Source organism: Patagioenas fasciata, chromosome 2 (genome assembly GCF_037038585.1).
Source record: "Patagioenas fasciata isolate bPatFas1 chromosome 2, bPatFas1.hap1, whole genome shotgun sequence".
In the NCBI taxonomy this organism is placed as follows: Eukaryota; Metazoa; Chordata; class Aves; order Columbiformes; family Columbidae; genus Patagioenas; species Patagioenas fasciata.
Genome location: NC_092521.1, coordinates 90,293,527 through 90,314,893, shown reverse-complemented (window position 1 = coordinate 90,314,893; position 21,367 = coordinate 90,293,527). Strand labels below are relative to the sequence as shown.

The 21,367-nt window shown below is 39.5% G+C and overlaps 1 long non-coding RNA gene across 2 annotated transcripts in view; it reads right to left on the bottom strand.

Annotated features, from left to right (window-relative positions):
* Positions 1-983: 983 nt before the first annotated feature.
* LOC136098011 (uncharacterized) overlaps positions 984-21,367 on the bottom strand; it is a 28,641-nt gene continuing 8,257 nt past the window's right edge. Inside the window, exons 2-4 of one of the 2 annotated variants that reach the window (XR_011737538.1) lie at positions 17,047-17,188; positions 16,180-16,824; positions 984-4,635 (exon numbers count right to left, since the gene is read on the bottom strand). This is a non-coding gene — a long non-coding RNA (uncharacterized lncRNA). Of the gene's footprint in view, positions 4,636-14,521; positions 16,825-17,046; positions 17,189-21,367 lie in introns of those variants that run through there. The other variant, XR_010650890.2, reaches the window with a different exon arrangement.

The window sequence follows — 21,367 nt, the reverse complement described above, 5'->3', positions numbered from 1 at the left end:
AATGAGAAGGAAATGGCAGTGATCTAGTCAGATATCAAATGCACATCACGTTTTCCTTGCCCACAGCAGAACTTGCAGGCGATGGCTATACAGAAGAACAGTTCAGCTTGAAAGTATCTCACACAGTACACCTCATCCCTCTGCATGAGGGAACAGATAAGCACGTTACATAGAAGGGAAGATGGCTCAGAGCCAGCAGCATCTGGCAGAAATCATGGCAGTTGTAGCGGTGCTGCCCTGTGTGAGAGATGCTACTTGGGAAGGTTTCCCCCCTTCCCCATGGGTTAGAGACATTTGCGGAGCCAAGGGTTGAGCCACAGTGTGTGTGAGTTCAGGCTTTGGGCATTACAGACTAGCACTGTTCTCAGATCCCAAGATCACACAATAACATGTGCCAAATCTTCTTAATAATTTTGGTTCTTAAACAGTGGGTGTGTGGATGGAAATGATTATATGTAAGTGATTTCATGCAACGGTGAAAAAAGAAAGTGAGCCTTTATTGCCCTGTGTACACAATATTCCAAAAAGAGCAACCTTCACTGCCTTCAGAGATAGTACAGGACTAACAGGAAAACAGCTGTAGGCATGAAAACCAAGAAAAAGTCTTCAGTAAGGCCCAGAATCAGAACCAAATAACTTGAATGAAACTAAGACTTGTGAGTCTTAGATGTAAATCTTCACTATTGACAATAAATGAAACCATTGTTTTGTCAACAGAAGGGCACACCCTGACTTGGGCATGAAATCTTTACTTGCCCTTGACGTTGGCAGGGTACAAGGTTTAAGCACTCGTCAGCTTTTACTGTTTAACAGCCTGTGTTTATTAAGCCAATGCACATAGTTCAGATACTGTTTCTGTCGCAGACATAAAAATCATCATTTTTACTGGCAGTTTATTCAATATCAGAAGTCATCATGTAGCATTAATTAAAATAGCTATGCAACAGTGTACATAATTACTGTAGACAGCCTAAGCGTGGCTGCACTCTATAAAAAAGCCAAAAGATTTTATTCCAGTTTTCAATGAAGTTATGTTTCAGTGTCTGTTTTCCAAACTTTTTCATTGGAAAAGAAGCCATATTCATAAAAAGCCTCACATCTAGTTTGAAAGATGGAGAAGCTGATCTTCTTGGGATTTGAACCTCCACTGTCAGTAAATCTAACATGAACCTAGTGACAGAATTTCAGCGGATGTACCTCATCAATATCTGATGCTGTAGGATTTGCTCCATGGGACATGCTAGTTCAATATTCCTAGTAAATAATAATAAGACTCCTGGTAGCATTACAAAACAAACAAAAGCAAGGCATCTTGCAGCCTCTGTCAGCCATCACTTTTATGGAGGAACTGTTGCAGAGGAGTTGACTCAGCTGTGTTGTGTAGCATCTCTTCCATGTAAATAGTTGAAGACAAATGCTACCACAACAAGATTTTCAAAGTACCCAACTTAATACTCAACTCCAGGAGTTTGAAAATCCTGTGTAGTCAATGAATTGCATCAGACTGCAGCCTGATACTGTAGCTACTTTGCAATGCTGGCCTGCAAAAGCCCTCACAGGAAGACCTTGTGAAAAAGAAGAAGTTGATTAAAAGTCCTGTGCTTCCTTCCTTCCTCTTTTGGGCTGCTGTAGTAGTATCTAAATCCTGCTGTGTACTTGGGGGTTCATTCAACTTTCTTTGTATTTGCCCTGCTGAGGGTTATGCTGAAGAATTCAGAAGACAAGAGATTTGAACTCTCTTAGAAACTGCAGTGAACGTGGTGGAAGCTGCATGGAGGGGTTAGAAAGGGACAGATCCTGAGGAGACTGGCAGCCACGTGGAGGCTGCTCCCAGTGCAGTATCAGTGCGGTATCTTAGCATGTGTATTGCACCAACGTTTGAAAAGGAAGTTGTGAGAGAAAGCAAAGAGCCCACATACATAATGAAACTACATTATGAGTAATGAAAGTACCACCTAGCCTGTGGGCCTCCCTTTCTCCAGGAGCTGTCATTTCCTTGTATCTGTATTCTGCAACTGGATGTTGTTTCATTTCCATGCCTGTTCAGAAAAGTCTTCCCTTGTTGGTGGCTCAGAACATCTCACATTTGAGTAGTGCCACCACATTCACTATGACTTACTGAGGCAGCATGTTAGCGAGGACCAGCCTAGTGCCAGTACTTGCCTGAGGATGTCAAAGCCGGGTAGAGGTAGACAGAGATGGAAGAAGTGGGAGATGAGATACGGTGTAGTTTAGAAGAGACTTCAGATGGTCTTGGGGCAACAGAAGAATGGTGGAAGCGACTGCTGCTGTTGCCCTGAGGCAACCACTGCCTCTCTGAATACACTCATTGCTTCATCAGTAACCAGCCTTGCTTTCCAGAGCTTTGACAAAGACAAAATTCGGCCATTAGGATATCCTCTCCATGTCTTCTGGACTTTATGCATACCATCTTTTCCTTTAATTCTTCAGAAATTGAGTGAAGCTGCACAGTTCTCCTTTTACTCCTCTTATATTCCCTGTGGGTGCCCACTTCGGCCAGCAGTGGGATTTTGTATCAGCTCTTCTAGCAGGCAGCCAACTGACCAGACTTGTATTGTCATTTTGTGGCTAATTTCAAAGAAAATACCAAGAGCCGTAATTTTACCTCAGAAATGTGAGCTGCTACATTGTGCTGTTTGCACCAAATTCGCAACCTTCTTGTTGTCCTATTGCTTTAGAAGAGCTTTTCAGGAAGATGAAGGTATTTCCTGGTAAAGGAGTGTGTCTAAAGTCTGATGAGTGTGAAGTCTGGCCTTCTTGAAACGTGAGTGGCTCTTGGTTTAGAATGTCTGAGTTCTGAGAAGAGGGAAAGCTAAAAAGCTCATCTGTTAAGAAATTAATTTGTGGTTTGGAGAAATTATAGAAGTGTGTGGGGATAAAGCATGGGATGAAGCCTAAAATAAAATTCCAGTAATTTATTCTGAAACGAAACTTTTAAAAAATTACCAAAAAGCCACCATGTCCACTTGTTAAGGACCAGCCCTATCACGTAGCAAACTTGCTAATTGTTCTTTTAAAAAATTAAACTGGTATGCTTTCCTCTCTTCTCGATCTTTCTTCAGTTCAACTTACTTGTGACTGTTACAAAGTCTGCTAAGGATGTTCTGCATGAAGTTATAACTTATCACTGATATTTTACAACTTACCCAAATTTGACTTCTGTCAATCACTTCTGTGGTCGCCAGAAGAAACTGAGTCTTGACTTCAAAGATGTATCAGAAATGGAATAGCTGATGCAAGGGAAGTCCCCACTTGATGGTGAAGCAAAGCTAGACCCTTGAAGACACCTTTTGTTTAGAGGCATGTGAAAAAACTTCCCCTCTGGCATATCAGCTCCAGAAAAATCATTATGGTCTATCATTATCCCTCCCATTCACCCCCATGTAATTAGGGGACTGGGTGTGTCACAGATGTTACAAGGCATTTTTGCTTGCTGTGTTGCTTCAGCGGTGTGCCAGGCATAACCTATTCAGATCCAAGTCTCCAATGAGCTCGTATGTAAGAGAAAAACCAGTACATCTCCAGACACATATATTTTTCTTGGTTTTCTGTGATCTTATTTTTCTTTTAATCACTAAAATATGTACATATATGTGTACTTGTATGAAAAACATATATTCATGTAAGTAATAAAAGTAAAGGACAGAATATAAGGTCTGCACTAAGGCACAGAATCCTCATGTGTTTTCAAAGTATAATTTGTTGTTAAATATTTACGCATAACTAACTCAATGAAGATGAGGTAGCCATTTTCCCCTCAATGTATGCAATAAGTATTTCCTTTGTGAGAGGTGCAAAAGCTTGATACATTGACTGGATATAAAACATAAAAAAACCTGAAATTAAATCAATGCATCTCAAACAGCTCTGTGACCTTAGATCTTCCCTGGCTGCTTGGTGGAATCCCACGTGCTTTTTAGAGAGAGTGTTTTTCCTCCAAATAGAATTGTAGCTATTCAGCTTTTATTTGTAGGGCTTATACAGTTCCCTTTGTAAACAATTCATTTTTTTCTCTCCTCCATTAGAAAAGTTAATTTCATGGAGACCACTTGGGACACTCAATCACCCAGTTTCCACCAGTTTTCACAATATTGCAAATATGCAGGAAGGTAAATTAGTTGTGTAGATTTAGGACTTGCCTGGCAAATTTGAAAGTACTAATCTCACATTTATGTAATTTCATTCATTACCAGGAATCTAAAAGTTTGGCAAATATACAGGAGGACGACAAATTATATTTACTGTGCTCAACAGTGGCTTCCAACCAGCCAGAGAGGAAGGCTATGAATGAAAGTGAAATGCAACTTCAGTTTTTATTTCAAGTTGATTTCAATTAGCATTTGATCCAGTTAGAATCTGTACTACTGGGAATCCATAACTGATGGTTTGAATTTGACCACCGTACTGATCTTCACAGCCTACATTTGCCAAAACTGACAGACGAACCCTGATGTGTTTTCTCTCCTTCACAGGGCAGTAGCACAGTATTTTCAGCTCGTTGTCCCTCAGGGAAGGTTGAGTCAGAGACGAGAGTCCTCCTGTGCAGGTCCCAGCGTTGCACTTGCATTTTGGCTTGCCTGATGTCTCCCATGCAGCTATGACCAAGGTCCCAGGCTGTGGTATAGAATTATTCATGAACAGTTAGTTTCACTGTGAACTGTGCTCTCCAGCAAGAGGAACGTATTCTACCAACATTTGCTGGTAGCCCACAGCACCCACATCCTCTGCAAGTGAGAGGCAATAGGTAATGAGGATGATAAAGGTGCCACATGCATTCTCTGAAACTCACAGGTCAAGATGAGGTTAGTGATTATAGAAAACTCTAAATGTTGCTACTTGATCTGCAACCCAGGAGAATCCCTCCGCCCCCCACCCAGTCTCTCTTGAAGAGGTTGTGAGCAAAATTTTACACTTGTTTTATGGTATCTGAATGGCTTCACTAGGATAGTGTTTGATACAATGACCTTAACTATACTCTTCTGAAAAACAAATTGTTCTTGCATTAGACTGAGCACTGAGATGAATTACGTTGCCCAGTGCTCTTCAGAGGGAGACTGTGGCAAAAGAGAAACTGAACAGCTTTGGATATCTTGCAAGTGCCACAAATTTGGGGATCGTTTTTATACCATTCTGTGCTTTTCTCCAGGTTTCAAGTAGGAGGTAATAGGAAAATAGCAAAATGCAGTGTTGCAATTAGAAGTTTCTCAGGGATTGGTCAAAAAGCAAATATGATACTGACTCGGCAGCAGAGAAAATAGAAATGGCCATGTTGTGGAAGGTTTTCTTTTGCCTCTGTATGCTATGAGGAATCTGCTTGTGCTGGTTAGGGTGCAGAAATCGCGTGTTGTTCCTTTAAATAGCTGTCATTATCTGGTGTGTTTCCCGATCTGAAATGATTTGAAAATCACTGCAGCCCTGCTACAACAAGTAGATAGACTGATGCTTTGTATCAATAGCAAATGGTTTGTGTGCAGCCTAGAGTGCTAATAGAATTCCTTTAGAAGGTGTTTGGCACAAACATGAAGGAAAGGCACACCCTACAGATACTGCAGAGGTTTTGGAAAATGGTAAGCTGCTTGGTTACCTTCATCTATGTCTGGTACTTGGTCATGCCCTTCATGCTCTTCAATGATACCTGAAGTGAGGCCAGTTCTGGTTGGAAGAGGCTGACTTGTTTTTCTCACAGACTTTTTTCCTGCTGGTAGTTTCTGGGACTTTCCCTTCCTGGAAAGTTGTCCTCTGTGGCTTGTAGCTTACGGCAAACTTTCTTTCCAGTTCCCATCTGGCACTTTCAGGAGCTAAGCCAGCTTTATGCTCCGGCTCACTTCTCCCACTCAGAAGAGTTTTCAGAGCAGAGAAAAGTTGCGGATAAAATTGCAAGGGGGTCCCTATTCTTAACCTAGCACAGCACTGTAGAGATTTTCCATGCTTTGGGTGTGGGTACAACTGCTTTGCACAGTCTGGTTGACAGGTCCAGCATGGCCACTCAGGGAAGCAGAGAAGGTGGCTGGTTCTTCTGTTGGCTCCATTTGCAAGGTGTCAGCCTTCCACATGGACACAGCCTTGTGTCCATTGTTTCACTCTTGTTCAGGTGGCAAAAGTAGTGGCTGACTCCTTTCAGTTGCCACACAGCTATTTGTCCCTGAGTAAGCAACACATTGTGGCTGGTGGAAGAAAGGTCCACCTGTCTGAAGTCTGAAAATAAATCCTTGTTTGTTGCTGACAACTGGCAGATGCCTTCTGGAGAAAATCATGAACGAGGGAACTGAGGTCTCTGGGAATTTGCCCTTAGAACAGGGTGAATTGTAGAGAGGGAAGCAAAGACAGGGATGGTGGACATGAAAAGTCAAACCTGTCTAGGAGTTTTGCTGTAGTGGCATTGGACTAGAAATAGGTGCTGGTTTCACCCAAAACTGTGCTACACTGGGCAGAAGATACTTGAAGTTATATAATATATACAACAAATATAAACATATTTGATTTAAATCATGCAGCATTTACTCTTGCTTTGGCCTTTAGTACCCAGACTTGCTGCCTAGCAGTTTGAAATAAGTTATGTACTAAAGATCAGTGTGATGACAATAGCCTCAGGCTGTGTGTCAGGCTAACCAAAAGGTGCCTTCTGATGGCTGACTCCCTTGAAGAGCTTGACTTGGGTCATTCACTGAGGTAAAACAAAGTATGGCCATTTAATAGAATTTCAACTTGCATCTGGGGTATTTTTCACTGAGATTTTGGATACGTTCAAATCCACAACTGAGCAAGACTCTAGGACAGGGACTAAAAACAGATTGCAGTTGAGAACGCTTGGCATGAATACCTGTGTGTTGATCTCGATGCACTACCTAACACAAATAAGAGTCATGTTTCCTTGTCATGGATCTAAATATTTCATTATGTTGTTTGTTTGCTGCTTATTTCATCAAACTGAAGTGAAGGATAACATAATAATCTGTGAAAGACTAAATCTGGACCCACATTCATCCAGGCAACACATGTGAGTAAAGTCTCTAACTGAAATTAATTTAACTGCCTTATTAGTTTTTTAAAAGAAAAGTTCCTTAGTGTAAAACAGCAAAATTACTCTATTTTACTCTCAACAGCATTTTTTCCTTCTTGGATTTTTGGTTACATGATTGATTAAAGTTCATTTTTTCTTTGATAACTAAGCTACTATTAAACTATCTGTGCAGGCAAAAAAGGGAATATTAGAGTTGAGATTCATAGTCTTTTAAATTCTTCCATTTTCATATTCTTCACATAAAAATCTGTCCCTGATTAGGATTATGACAAGGTATATTGGGAGATACCCACAGGAAACTATTAATACAGATTTTCCCTATGGCTCTTTCTCACTCTTGCCTTCTTAAAATAAGGGGAGAAAGTAATAACTTTGCATGAATTAGTTTCTGTGGCATAAGGATCTAGTAGAATATTTTTATCTCAAGATGCAGTGTAGAAACAAGGAAGAAAGTGGGATGTCAAGTGAGAAGCTCCAGGATCTGATTCAGTTACAAGTCCAGATATGAATTTCAGTGTTTGTCTGAATATTCATTTCATCACTAACACAAGAGAAAAAGGCAGAACTGGAATTGTGGGTGAAAGAATTCATACTATGTAACATGCATCCACTGAGCTGCAGCTACAAAATTTACCCTTCAAAGTAATGACCCAAAGAAAATAATACTGGTTGCACTACTTTGGTATAAACAAAAGATGTCACTATCAGACACCAAAAGCATTGAGCTAATTAAAGATTGTTCCGAAACTATTCAGATCATACCATTATGATATAATAATGATTATTTTTAGTTTCCTTCTTTCAACAGAGGGAAACCACTGAAGACACTCTGTGAAACTACTTTATCTGAAAAAAAAAACCAAATTCAGATTTACAAAGCTCCTTTCTTGATAGGAATGGTTATAGAAATGCTTCCAAGTTCCTGTAAATGCCCCCACATTTCACACATCATATCATGTGAAGCTGTTCTTGACCCTGAAGAACATGCGGGTGAATCATTAAACCAAAATGAAAGAAGAAGAATATGGAGAATAGAGAGTGTGTGAATTGTGAAGACAGAACATTGTATAGAGTGGAACAAAGGGGAAGTTTCAAAGCAGAAGACAACAGAGTGAAAATAACACCAAAAGAAGAGATTACCTCCTGCACTCACCCACATTTTGGTGGGGTTAAACTGAATGCAGTAGAACAATGTCTGTTACAGTATGGAAGTCAATTTTCACTATCCCATTGAGGTCGAACACCTATTGCCTCTTCTGGAAGTAGGACTGGATTTATGTGTTGTAATCAGGCTAAGCAGTAGGGCAGTGGCTTCATGAAAGGAGCATCATCAACAACAAAGCTGTTTCTGCAGACACAGCCAGACTCCTTCCAAGATCAGCTGGATGGGTTTATCCTGGCCTTTTGGTCTGAGTTACCTCTCCCAGAGACATCCTGGGTTGGATCTAAAAATTGTTACATAGGCCAACTTTCTTCCAGCCTTTGTGAGAGTGTCAGCTCTTCCCTCTGCTTCTCAAGTGTGATAGAACAGAATGTGGTCCTTGGGTTTTCATCTGTCTTTATTGAGGTCAAGCTCCCAAAAGCCCAGGCTGTTTTCCCAAAACGAGTATTTGGAAGAAATGTCCTATCTGCATGCATGATACTCTTCCCTGCTTCCACTTCTGTCTAGGCATCCTCTGCTGGACTATCATGATTCTTGTACATATTTTTCAAAGTTTGCCTTTTTTGTTGTTGTTTTGTTTTGTTTTGTTTAATAGAGTGTGAGCATGGGATTCAAAAAGGAGCTCATTCAAGGGAAGAAATTCGTTGTCCCTCTGTTAGTCCCTTGGGGAATCTTTTCAATACTCAGTACAACTGGAGACTTGCATTCATTTCTCTGTGAGTCCCATCTGCTCTGGGGAACTTCCCCATGTAGGGGGAAATCCACATTCAGCCACAGCTGGGGGAGTCCCAGGCAGCTGGACAAGAGGAGTGAGGAGTGTAAAGGACCTAGAAATTGCTTCAGAGAAGCAATTGTGTAGACAATCTTCAGTGCGCACCAGTAGATGTTCCAGTGGACTTGGAACACCTGTAGATTTGAGAGGTAGGCCTACTAGTTGTTCCATGACGAAACAAGACGGCCACCTTGGTCCCACTCCTTGGAAACAGCAAGTTTGGAAAGTTGGTGAAAGCAGGTCATGGAAAGTGATGGGAATTTTTGCCTGATAAAGCACTGGGGAAAAGCTGGGTAAACATGTCAGGTTTTAGCTAGATGAGAGGAACAGAGGAGGCCTCTGATGTTTGCAGAATTAAAAACCAAAGCTTAGGTTCACTAGTGGGGATGTAGAATCTTTATCTACTGCATTGTGTCACGAGCTGCTAAGAGGTTATCCAGGGAAGATACCTATATGGCATCATGCCATTGATCTAACGTATCACTAGGTCAGGTTAACTGTGGACATCATCCTATGCTGTGTTTAGAATCAGATTTTATAGGTAAATTTGCCTCCATTTAAGTAGTTTGTTCTGTGAGAACAACTCAGAAAAAGAAGTCTTTTTGAACCTCAGTTTTGAACCTATCTAAGTGAATGGAAGTTTTTCTATTTCTTTCACAGGATCTTTAGACAAAATTATAATTTTCTACCTGAATGACAATGGAAGTGTTGGTGGTTTGGTCTTAATACAGATGAAGGACTAGAAGGAGTACAGTGCTGGGTAGGTTTGTTAGTTTTTCCTGTCTTATTAAAACTCTAAAATAGGTGGCAGCAGAAGATGCATCAAAAAATTTTCATGTGTTATCAAAAATGTTGATCAGTTTTGGATCCCATAAGAACTTCCCTGAAAGGTGAAAAGCACAGGTTTCTTTTATTTTCCTTACATTGGCACCTCCTTAAACAAATCAGATATGTCACTCAGCAGGGTGCAGCATTGTGCTAATTATAGCATGCCACGCAGCATATAATGAGAGCGAACATATTCATTTTAATTAGAAAAAAAAATCTAGAAGTTAAATTACTTCTGCTTCTTAAGAAGTTTGTATAGTATGTAGAATTTGTATTTCTTAAGCTATTTCTATATCATTGCCACCTTTTTCTAAAAATTTTACATGTATCTCCGTATAGTAAGTGGTTACATGACATATTTATAGATGTTCTTTGGTTGCCAATTCACATTTTTATTTTCCAGCAATTTTAGGACATGCCTCTGTAGCTGTTCTTTCCAATGATACTGTTGTAAAATCTTATATATAGATTAAGAATCTGCACTGATGAAATAAATCTCTATATGTAGAAAGCTTTTTTTTTTTGCTCATGCAGCAGCATAATCATCTCCCCTGGCACTCATATCATATTCCAGTAGTGATACATGTAGATGTATCTCTGCAATGCACAGAATCCTGAGTTATAAAAAAATCTGCTAAAATGTAAGTGTTAGGGAGCTCATCAGAGCTCTTCATTTTGTACTGTATTTGTTTATTTATTGTTTATTGATTTCCCAGGGTGCCCAGACTGAAATTTTTGTTGTATGGTTGTGTGCCAGGAAATTACAGTAAAGCTCATTTACAATAGGCTTTGTGCAACACTTTGGCATTGCAGTAAAGTCTTTACGGTATACTCACTTGACTGTAGTGGAATAAGTGAGCTCCTGATGCATCTACTCTGGTAAATGAGTATGAGTAAACTGTATAATTTTGTATATAATCATCAGAATTATGGAAGCATTTAAAAACCTCATCCAGGATGCTTTAGAAGCAATTTTTTTTTTGGAAAATGTGTAATTTACAGAACTGTTATAGTGTTTGGGAATACTGCAGAATACCCTAGGATTAATACAAAGACAGCATATTATTTATTAATTTTTAATTAATTTGCATATATTTCTATTAAAATTAGAATTTTTACCCAGGTACTGCAAACCCCATTGCTATCAAGGTGGTTCTCTAAGAGTAACTCAAAAAGATAACAGAGAAGCACAGTCTGGTAAGGAAGAGTGAACTTGACGTGATCTCACTGTAACATATTTTTTTAGGACTCACAACAAAGGAGCATTTCAAAGGGAAATGTGAAGGTGCATGTCAGTAGGGCAGCAGAAAATACGAAGGTGTGTATCTCAAAATTTGACAGGTGGCTGTATCACAAGTTATTTGGAAGGAACCTCTCATACTCAGCATTTGAATAGCTAACAAGGCAGTAAATAGATTAGGACTAAACTGTGACAGGTCCTACAAACAGAAGACTAGTAAGGTTATACTTAATATGATAGAAAAGCAAGAATAAGAGGAGAGATGTCTCAAGAAACGACATTAAATCAAAATATCAAGGTAGAAAGTTTGTCTTTGCTGAACCATTTGCAAGATTGTGTTGCCAAAGCTAGGAAAAGAATTTACTGGGGGAGAATGATTAACCATATTAAGCTTACACTGATGATTACACATCCACGGTGAGTTGTCAGAAAGACAGGCTGAGTTGTTAGCTTGGCTAAAATGATTCATGCCTAGAGTGGAAATGTGGATTTGTAAGCGATGAGCATGAAGTTGTTAAGCACACCGGGGGAGTGATTATTCAGAGATAAGGAGCAGAAGAAGAGAAGGGAACCAAATCCAGGGTTTGAAGAACACCCCATCCCCCTTGCAGTGCGGGAGTAGGATAAAGATGCCTCCAAATTGCTTCGTGAGCTGTTACAGAGCATGGAGGAGAAATTAGGAGAGAATGGAGACCCGGAAGCCAATGAGCATCAAATTTTCAGAAATTACATTACAGTTGTGTCAAGAACAACTGGCAGACCCAGAACAGGAAGCCTGCAGCACTAGAATTGTAAACTTCAGTTAAGAAGTCACTAGAGACTATGGTGAAAATAGTTTGGTTGAATTCAATTGCCAAGAATAGAACTGGAGGAGGCCTAAGATGTAATTAAAAAAGCAACTCTAGACAGTGCTTATAGGTGCCATGTTCAACAAACTTGGAGTATCTGAAATCATTAATTAGGTCTACTTGCTAAGTTAGACCACATTGCTAAGTAATTCTAAAAGAAAGCGCTCTTCCATGTTCCAAGTATAAAGCCTGCAGGAAACAGCTGCAGCTAGTTTAGAGAGTTGACTGGTAGTATAGGATGAATTAGTCAAAAGAAGTGAAAATGCATGTAAAAAAATAAAAACTGACTAGCCAGTCTGGTGTAAAACAAAACCAAACCAAACCAATAAAACCCAACCCAAGCCCAAAACCAGTTGAAACAAACCCAAACTGATAAAGGTAAATGGTGAAAATGGAAGAAAAATAACAAAGATATTGGAAATTAACAACTAGAAATAATTGATAGAGTTCAGAAAAATACATTTAAAATCCACAGGAAGAGCTATGTCAACATTGCACTGATTTTGAAGAGAGAAATTTGATGCTCATCTTTGTATCAATTTCCTGTACATAAATACGGGCCATGATTTTAGGCATTTTGCCTTATTAATAAAAATTATATTTACCTGCTCACTAATGAATCTTATTCCAAAGGAGATGAGAGAAAAAAACTGTAGAAATAGCAGAGTTCAGGATAAAATGTAATCAAGGTTATTTGTTTTGTGAGGAGAAACACAGACGGAAAAGAGGTTAAGAAAAAGGAATAGGGAGCGATATAAAGACATGCAAAATAGACCAGAAGCTGAAATAGGGAAGGATCGTGATGGCAAGAGAAGAAGTTAAATGAGGAGAGCAGATAAAAACCTCTACTTGCGAGGTGAGAAGGAGGAGAAAGATAAAGAAAAGGCATGAGCAACTGAAAGCAAGCTAAAATGAGGAGGAAAATCACAGTATATTTAATCAGTTATCACTTAAAAGAAATTTATGGCTTCTGGTATGATTTAGCACACATTCTGTAATCCTTAAAGTTCGCAACCAGAAAGGAGACCCACTCTGTTAGACACTAGATATCTTAGCAGTTTTGCCTCACTGGGCTTTTCTGAGCGAAATCAACCTCTTTCCACAAGTATTTTCCTTCTGATCATAAATTATAGCTCCAAGTTTATATTTTCCTTTTCCTTTGCCTTTTACGGAGATTAATTTTTTGCATCCAAGAAGAGAGTTAAAAGAGTTTACATTGTTCTGGATTATTTGTTCTCTCTAGCTCTCACTTTACAGACCATCCTCTTACATCAGAAAGTTCTTCTGCTGATCATTACTGGAATGAGTGACCTTTCTACACAAAAACATAGTGAAGCTATCTTTCATCTTTTCTTTCTAAAATGGTACCAAGAAGATGCTGCCAGTATTGATTCAGACTGCTTCAGTCCTGTGAATTTTGTTTCCATTGCCTGCAGTATAAAATCAATTTTTTCTTCCCTATTCAGACTAGAAGGCTTTTGGAAATCACCAGAAGATTTGTTTGAATGTGGTCTGTATCTCAGAGACAGAGGTAATATTTTACACCTAACTTCAGGATGGAAGACAAAGACATAGATCTGTATGATGAAATGAAACTTGGAAGTACTTGGAACATGGCAAGACAACAAATGAAAACCAAATTTTTTAGTTTCTAATTGGAATGCACCCAAAACTAGCAAAATGTTTTAGTCAGGAGCAAAGGGTGAGAAAGGCTTTGGGAAGTTCCAGCAAAAGCTGAGATTTGATTAAGGCTAATCTTGAAGTTCCCCCACCCACATATGTCACCTGATATTCAAAAATACGCACAGAAACCAGAAACTGTATGGAAGATTTTAGTTTCAGCTGCATTTCCTAGCCTTACTTACAGGACCAAGAAGAAATGAGAAAAGTTCTCTTACAAAATAGGAATATCTTCTGAAAGGCTCCAGCATAAAGAAAGATGCATTTTATAAAAGACTGCCCTTCAAAATTCGAAGCAGTAAAACCTCTTTGTGTTTTTCTTAGTTTCTGCTTAAAACCCTACAGTCATTCAAGAGTGGATACGCAGTTATGCTTTGCAAAAGACAAAAAATATATTGCTGGCTGCAAAGATCTTAAGATCAGCATAAGCAGATGAAGAAGGGTAAGAGGGAGGAAATAGCACCATCCCCATTTTCCTGAAGTGCAATTTTTAGCATAGCCATTGGATATGTTTACCCTCTAGACTTCAATAGGTAAATAGATAGCAAAGGTGGCTTTAAATAAATAATTCTGCTTTCACGATGTAAATTAGACATTTCAAACTCTTCATGTACTCCAGCTGAACTACTGTTGTCTCTGAACTAATTCATATGAAGCTCTGCACCGCAGCCCTACTGAAATGCAGGAAATTAGCCCAAGTTCTCTGAATCTCAAATCTAGTATATTTGCTACCACCCTTCCTGTTATCCATTAATAAAGATGGGTTATGAGAACTGGAAAGAGAGATAAGATCTTGGAATTAATCTTCATTTTTAGCTTGCAGAAATGACTTTTGTCAATTAACTGAGGAGATAAACACTTTTAACAAAATAAAAAAATAATGGAAAGCAAAAAATTGGTGATACTTTAGATTATCTTCAGTGAGTCATCAAAGACTGCAGAGAAACAAACAAACAACAAAAAACCCACTAAATGATGTATCAAAGTAGATATAATACCGAATATAAAACTCAGATCTCTGGATCTCTGTCTTAAATCCCTGATGTCTGAAAGGACGGGATGAGTATAAGAGATCTGATGTACAAAGAAACTGCAATGTTTACATACAGCTTGAATATGTAGGTTTACAGACCTGTATAAGTAAAAGATGGCACCTAACAGTGACCTGAAGATGTTCATGTTTTCTTGATGACTGAGATTGTGGATAAGGTTTTTGGGAGAAAGTCTTAAAGTTCTGTCTCTGTTGTTTTTAAAGCTGATGGCTAGACATCATAAGAAAATACCAAAATAAGGTGTTCATTAGGATGGCAGAGGAAGAGTCCAGGGAAGAAGCTGCAGAAAGCTAAGACTAGCAGGAGAGAGCTGCGATAGCTGCATTTTATGTGAGACCCCTTAGCAGTAAGTGATATAAGGAAAGAAGAAGCAGAATCATTGGGTCCAAGACAAACTGAGGTTGGAAGAGATCTCTGGAGGCTGCTTAGTCCAAGCTCCTGCCCAAAACAGGGAACGTGCCATGGTCAGATCAGGTTGCTCAGGCCTTGCCCAGTTGGGTTTTGTTACACACAACATCTCTGGGCACCTGTTCGTGTGCTTAACCACCCTCCCTGTGACCAGGCGTGAAACTCTAGAGGACCATGTTGGATGTTGGAGAATGGTACAATCATTTAATTTTAAAAGGATGATTTCAGCATTCGGATGAAGTGCCAGAAGTTGTCAGCGAATGAGGTTTCAGGACTGGCAGGTCAAAAGCAATTTTGTATAAGCCCTTGAAGCACAGCACAGAGATGAGACTTTCATAAAAAATTCCTATGAGCTCTAGAGATAAGAGAACTTGAGTTTTATTTACACTGGTAGATAGACATTTAATTTTTATATGATTCTGCAAATTCTATCTCTTTCAATGGCTGACTTGCCTGTACTTCTAATGCAGCTTTATGTCCCCATCTGTCTGAAATGTTCATACTCAGATACCTTCCCTAGCATTTAAAATATCCTGACAAATGAGAGCCAGAGTCAAAAAGAAGGATTTAATTTAGCCAGAATGACTTCCACAGTGGGTCTTCTGTCTAGAGGTTCTTTCTGGCTTTTGAAATAGAAGATGAAATGCCTCATAGTACGCAACCATCACCCAAACCCAAAGTTAATAAAATGCTATTGATTTTGGTGGAAGCAGAGTTAGGCTGACACTTTGTGGTTTTGAAAATTCTACCCATAGATGAGAATTGAAACTACTCAGAATATTAACTGTGATGGAAAAAATTCATAAGTAATAATATTTGAGACTGGGAGTTACATCTCACAACTCAGTAATGCTGTGTGCTTGTGTAGGTGCTGGAGCAATTCAGTTTTCTCACCTCTGTGCCACACACACAGAGTGACACCCTGCCCGAGGCAAGGCAGAACCGCTTTGTTATCAAAAAGCGTCTTGGGGGCCACAAAATAATGAAACAATAGCTTGAATGTCACACGCACACAACAAGAACGCAAAGCACGTAGCAGACTTCCAGCTAAACAGCAACCCGGATGTTTATTCATCTGGTAAGTAAAATTTATAGAAGCAGTACGTTTCAGGCCCTAGGGAGAGACTTGCACCTTGTTTGAGATTACCTGCTGGAGTGTGCCGCAGCTCCTCGCAGGTTTGTACATCCAGGCTTCACTGCTGAGGTGTCGGTGGAATAGGAGTAGCTGTGTTTTTAGGTCAAACTCCAACCAAGCTGGTGTTAGGGTGCAGCTAAGGTGGGTACCTGGTCTCAGGAACTGGATAGTTTTCTTCTGTTCCTTGATCTAGGAGTAACTTCAAGGCCTGTCTTTCATTTCCAAAAAGTGTAGTGCTTCTGATTTTCCTGCTGCCCACATAACTGTCACCACTTCTGCATTTTTTCTGAAATAGCAGCCTTCTCTCTGGTCAGCCACCAAACTAACATCATGATAGGGCTACTGAAGATTCACTAAAAAGAAATCTGTGTCTTAAAGCCAGGAAGAGTCCAATGCCAGTATAAACATGGCTCTGTTCTGAAGTCACCAGGCAAGAATTCCACCTGCTGTAGGAACAGCTGACATCATCACTTGGTGACCAGAAGAGGGGTTTTCCCCTGATTCGATCTCTATCCATCTTGTAGTCATGACCAGGTAAAGGAGGTGATATTTAATTCAGTTTCAATGTGAAAAAGTTCAGTCTTTTGCAGAAAGGACTTCCACAGCTTGACTCAACACAGAAGCACTTCCTCTGTTTCATATTGTACTCCAGTCACCCTGAAAGCAGTGAGCGTGCAAAGAAGATATTAAGAGACATAATATGGTATTCTGGCGAAAAATTTCAAGAAGGAGAAAAGCAATTATGAGCTCGAGTGATCAAGCTGGATTTACACTATCATGTTGTACGTTAAAATAAGCACATTTATAATGGGAAACACTGAAGATGACAAACATGAAGCCCTATTACTGAAAGCAATAGCACATAAAGCTGAAAAATACCTTGGATGAGCTCAAGGAGCAGTAGATACTGCTGTATATAGACAATGCTTATTTTCAGTCAAAGGTGAAGAACAAAAGAACAGTTGTGCCTGGTCAGATGGAATGTCCTTTTAGGCCTTTTCCAATGGTTGACAGCAGATATCTAGGAGGGAATTAAAAGGTAAGTTAAGTATTCTATATAGTGAAACTTTGCCAGAATATTCTCTCGGCCTTCAGTAATATGTAGCTCATGGACTTCTGTTGCCAAAGTCTTTGCTATTCAGTGATCCTTTATGGATTTTTCCAGTTGCTTACTGAGCCCATAGAGCACCTTTGTACACATGGTCTTTTGCAGCAAGGATCTCCACAATTTAGCTCAGTGTGTAAAGGGCCACTCATGTCCTTTGTTTCAGCCTGCTCTGTGCAAGTTTTATCTGATGCCCCTTAACCCTTGTACTGGAGATCAGGGACAGCCATTAGCTATTCATTTTGCCTATGGCACCTACTTGAACAGATCTCTAAACCCATCCTTTGCCAGCCACCTGTTTTCCAGGATGGAATCTTCTGAGTCTGTATTTATACAGCAGCATGTCCCACACTCACATAGGTAATACATGTTAAATATGAATTATGCTCAAGCTCCAAAGCTTCCAGATTAACAGGTAGTTTGGAAGGAAGGCTTAGTGACTTGAGATGTGTTTTGCCCATAGAAAACTTCGATTAATTTTAAATAACACAGTATTTTCATGGAAAATGATGAATTTGGTGGTAAAAGCACCGAAGTTTTAGCAACATTCATTCTCATCTCTCTTCATCTCACTTCTTCCCATAAGCTGGTTTACAATGTAGATACTTTGGTTTACTTGAAAGCCTAACTTTACTTTTTATACTAGTATGTGCTTTGGCTGTTAGATTGCGTAGTGATTCATCACTGCAACAGAATAAAGAAAACAAATTTGCATGTTCTTCCTCATTCTGGCTTTGCGACATGGGCAGAGGAAACCAACATCTTGAAATTAAGATTTAACATCAAAGTCTTCAGCAGAGAATCAAGTATGCATTGAAGGTGCCAGACTAACAGCACAGAGACTGAAATCCTCTCTGTAATCACAGAAAGGCTCACAGAGGCAGCAGCAATGTAGAGTTCCCAAGCATTGCCATACAGCAATCTTTTTCTGAGAGAATCCCTCCCTCCCTCTACTAGAGATGGTTGAGTGACCTATGTTAGCAACTTGTCAGAAAATTTTCAGACATAGGGGAAAAGGGTACAGCTCTTTTGATTTCAGTGAATGTTGCACTTGATGGACTGGAGCTGGCTGTCACCTTCTGGTTTCCATCAGAACATAAACTACATTGGGAGTATTTGAAGGTATGAGACATACAGTGGTGTGATTTGACTCAGCAAAATCAACCCTTTTAGGAAAGGTCTATTTCAGATTTCATGTAGGGGTAGAGAGGCACTGAATGTGCAGCATGGACAGGATGTCATAGCTCTTGTTCCTCGAGAGCTGGTGCTTTGCCTTGTTCTCTTTCATGATGAACTGCAGAAAACATTTATTTCCTGCCACTTGTGTTCTAAAATAATCCCCACTGTCGGAGTGAAAAAACTGAGAGGTCTGCGTGTTTCAGACAGCATCCTGCTGCCACATAGATTGTCCACCAAAACGTCAAATGGAAATGCTTTTCTTCTGTATGATCACTGCTATGGGTGTCAGTTCTGTACAAGTGGAGGAGGAGGCAAGGAGAGGACAAAAGAGCCACTGGAACAACAGCTACTTCTTTCTTTGCTCTGTGAACTTTTTTTCCCTTGAGCTTCTTGGGACTAGTATTTCAACCAGCACAAGCTATTGCCACCTGGACTAGCACCAGCTCTGCTGCTCAGCTGCAAGTCGTAGCAACACACAGCAGAAATATGTCTTGGGAAAGTCACAGCAGGAACTACCTACCACAGAGGACATGTGTCCCAATAGCAACAACTTCCACTAGCCCTCCTCCTTTATGCAGAAGGCTCTCCTTTCAGAAAAGACAATACATAAAGTGATGTGTAGAAATGTTAATTTGCTCATCTCTATGTTGCTTCTCTGTTTCCTGTATTGAAGAGGCCAGCATATTTGATTAATATAGACGCTAGCCTTTTGCAAATACATCTGTCACGATCCTGCTGATCCCAGGATGTGGAAAGAAGGTGGATCTGGTGTAGGTGTATAGATTCATGCATTCGGTTCATTAAGTTCTAGTAGCTTTTGTCTTTGTGATTTCTTTCCTACTGTGATATTTTATGTTCAGCCCTGCTGACAACCTGGTGCTGCTAAGCCACAGCCATCCCATTGTTCTGCAGTGCTTCCAATTTGCATGGAAAATTATTCATGTTAATAACTATCCATTGTTCATGTGTTATCTTCCTAAGTCATGTCGGAGAGCTACACAATACAAGCCCTGCTGTCAAAAGGCTTCTGTAGACTTGAAGGCATGAAGTGATTTGCCTTCAGTGAATTCAGATGAAGGCTCTTAGGGACTCACATAAAATCAGCCATAATTCTTAAGATTTTCTTCATTTCCCCTCAGGTCATGCTGTCCCCCTTTGCCTCTGATACCTGTCTTTGACCCAAATACTTCTGCCTGTGCTACTGCTGAGCTTTGTTGTGTTTCAGAGGGAGACCATTTGTTCTTCTGCATGGCGATGGAAGGTGCTTTGCTTGTGGTGCAAGGGAAAGGTACTTTCTCAGCTGAGGTTGACTTAAGATATTGATTACAGATTATCACTTGAATTCAGCAAACAATATTTGGCTTACCCTTGCATTCTCTGCAAAGGGGTTTTCCTATTCTTACAAACTGAGAGAATAATTGCTGGTTATGTGAAGATACTGACACTTTAGGTTCATTGCCATTTTTCCCCATTTGTATACATAAGATAAGGTTCTGGAAAAAAAAATTTTTTTTTAGCAGGTAGGTTCATGAACATGCTTTCCTCATCTCCAAAAACTGCTGACATGCTCATATTAAAAGAAAAAAAGTTAATGTCTGATGCATGTAATCCAAAATACAGAAGTAACACTGATATAAGATGCAATGTATTGCAGAAAACTGTGACATGTTTTTAGAATATAAGGGAGTGCTTCAAAAAACATCAAAGCATCTTTTCAGTTGCTGTTTAAAACCACTATTGTTTCTCAGTTTTTAAGTACTATCACTCAGCACTGGTTTTGCTTCCTAATGTTGATTTGCTTTCAGCTGAGCTTGTGTTTCACAAAGTTTGTGAAACACACCTGCTTAAACACTTGGGCAATATGGAGCAAATCTGAAAAAGGCTCAGTATTTATTATTTCATAACTGAAACCCAGTCAAGTTTCTTTTGTATTTTAGTATGATATTGTAAGCCACACAGGAAACCTACCTTCATTTCTATAGTGACTTATTCTAGAATATTTGGTCAGATAATATCAACTATATAATATATTAAAATTACTCAGTGTTGGCACCACTCCTAAATGCAAGCCCATCTACGTGCATGATAGCTCTATTCGGATACTAAAAGAGTATAAAATGAGTTTCATTTTCTGCCAGATGACAAATGAAGTAACCATCAAAGCAGGTGAAATAATAATTAAATGAAAAAAGACACTGTGAAATTTCCTGAAATGTCTTCTTTCTTTATTTACAAGAGGATTAGGTCAAGTGAATCTTTTATGACAAATGGTGTTCCTGTTCCTACTGAAATCAATGACAAAGCTTCATTGACTTCACTGGCAGCATAGACTGTTCCTGTTATGCAGTAAAAATACAAACCCTGACTGTGCCTTCGTGGACTTTATTGTACATTTGCATTTACCCTACCCAAGTCTAACTAGAGTTTGACTATTGCATTCCCTCCAGGCAGGTTTGACTCTTTCTGAACAAAATACAATTGTTTACAATGAAGAGACAAAAGTATTTTTGCTTACAGAACCAGATTCAGAGACATGAGTTAATGAAACAAAACTTAGTAAGTGTACTGACAAGCAGAACATTCAGCCTGTCATCAGCATTGCCAGATTTATTTCAGTGGAAATATACTGCTTTTTCACACGTAGTGCTCTGGCAGACTACACCATTTTCTCAGGTTAAGGGAAAGCTTAGGCATGAGGAAGACCAGAAACTACCTGGTGTCAGAGGCAAATACATCTCCTTGCTCCCCACCCTTCTCCCCACTCCAATTTCCCCCAGCATTTGTATAATGGTATTTTTCAGAAATCTTTTCACAGGATTCCTCAAATCCCAAAAGGCTCATTAAAAAGCATTAGTTTGAAGGATGAAAAGCAAAAGTGGGAGCTACTGATCATTTTTCACAATTAAAGGAAGTTGC